The sequence below is a fragment of the Pholcus phalangioides genome, unplaced genomic scaffold (genome assembly GCF_987345545.1).
Source record: "Pholcus phalangioides strain wild (caught in Gottingen) unplaced genomic scaffold, Ppha-v1.0 ptg000022l_1, whole genome shotgun sequence".
Classification (NCBI taxonomy): Eukaryota; Metazoa; Arthropoda; class Arachnida; order Araneae; family Pholcidae; genus Pholcus; species Pholcus phalangioides.
In genome coordinates this window covers 40,491,395-40,493,056 of record NW_028301615.1, presented here as the reverse complement: position 1 = coordinate 40,493,056, position 1,662 = coordinate 40,491,395, and the positions used below count along the sequence as shown (strand labels likewise).

The 1,662-nt window shown below is 45.7% G+C and overlaps 1 non-coding gene across 1 annotated transcript; it reads left to right on the top strand.

The window, feature by feature from the left end:
• The first annotated feature begins 1,016 nt into the window (after positions 1-1,016).
• TRNAL-CAG (transfer RNA leucine (anticodon CAG)) lies at positions 1,017-1,100 on the top strand. Its single transcript has one exon. It is a non-coding gene; the product is annotated as a tRNA-Leu (tRNA).
• The last annotated feature ends 562 nt before the right edge of the window (positions 1,101-1,662 follow it).

Sequence of the window (1,662 nt, the reverse complement as noted above, 5' to 3'; positions counted from 1 at the left end):
TAGACGCACCGTTGTATCACGGTCGTAGCGTAACTTCCTGGGGCAGACATTTTCTTGGGGCCCTCCTTAAAAAGGAAAAAAAAAAGCAAAATAAGTGAATTTTTTGTGAGCTTCCCCCCCCCCATTTGGCTCGGGAACCCCGGGGCAGTCCCCGGTTGCCACAGCCTAGTTACGGCCCTGCGTTGTAGGCATGGCCCCACAAGGGGTGGGCTGACAAGGCTCCAGCCCTGGGGCCAGGGATAATTTTCATTTTTTTTTTTGTTTTTCACGCTATAAATTTAACATAAAGGGGCCCGTGAAATATCCCAGCCTAGGGGCCCTGCTTTAGAATGTGGGGGGCCATGGTTGTAGGCCTGCGCCGGGACCAAAGCGTCTTTAATACGCTTTGGCCGGGACTTTTTAACAAGGAAGAAGATCGGTTGGCATTAGCTCCTAGAAGTTGGGAACCACCTTCAGGTGCACGGCTATTGTAAATCGCAGGAAGTTAAAATGTTTTTTACGAAATGTTGAAAAAAAAAAGGCATGAGACAATTCGGGACAAAAAAATTCGCGATGACCAAAATTACAAAAAAAATAAATGCGCGAATGTGTCCCGGGAATTATGGGCCATGTGGTCACAAGGTTCAGCAGGAATTTGGTTTGATTTCGCTATCGGTTACTTTCTTCTCTCACAGATGGCGACACGTGATACTATCAATTTCCATATTTTTTATAAAATAAGTTTATAAAATAAACACGAATTGCATTTGAACAAAATGCCTGGGTTTTTTCAACAGGAAAATTTCAGATATGGTCGGATAAAAAAATCTCTCGAGGTCGAGTCATGGAAATGGGTACAATGAGTCGTAAATCAAGGTCGGTGTAGTAGTAGTGCATCAATGGCGTAATGTGAGATTCAATGCAGTTGCGTGTTTTGTACTTTGGTTGATATATGTGGTTTTTTTGCACGATTTCACGAAAACCCATCACTTTTCAGATCTAGCGATTGAGTAATTACATAAATTCATTTCAGTCGTGTCAGGATGGCCGAGCGGTCCAAGGCGCTGCGTTCAGGTCGCAGTCCGGTTCTCCGGGCGTGGGTTCGAATCCCACTTCTGACAAGTGACACATTTTTCCCCAGCACGTGATTTAATCCATCGTTACCATAATTTATTTTTTGTTTTTCTGTGATGATTGTTTTTCCACTTTACCAATTTTTTTTTTATTTTTCACGAATGCGTAATGAAAACAAATTTTATGCAGGGGGCATGGCCCCCCCACAAGGGCGGGGCTGACAGGGCTGTCCTGGGGCCCAGGACAGTTCTCATCATTATTTTGCTTTTGCACGGTATAAATTAACTATAGAAGGGCCCGTGTCTGACGGGGGCCAGCAGAAGATCCCAGTGTGAGGGCCCTGCTCCAGGATGTGTGGGCCATGGCAGAGGACTTCAACATTGCAGGGGCAAGCCAAAATGCGTGCTTTACACCCCGCTGACCGAGCATCTAGAAGCGGCTAGAAATGGATTCATAGTTTTGTCGCCCTTCTTCTCATTCTAGTTTAAACTAGTTTCTTGTCCACTCATTCCTGAAATTTGCCGCCCTGGGCAATAGCCCGCTTAGTCCCCGCCCATGTAAATATACCTCTGTCTGTCAGGGCCGTCTTAAGAGCATCATGGGACCTCG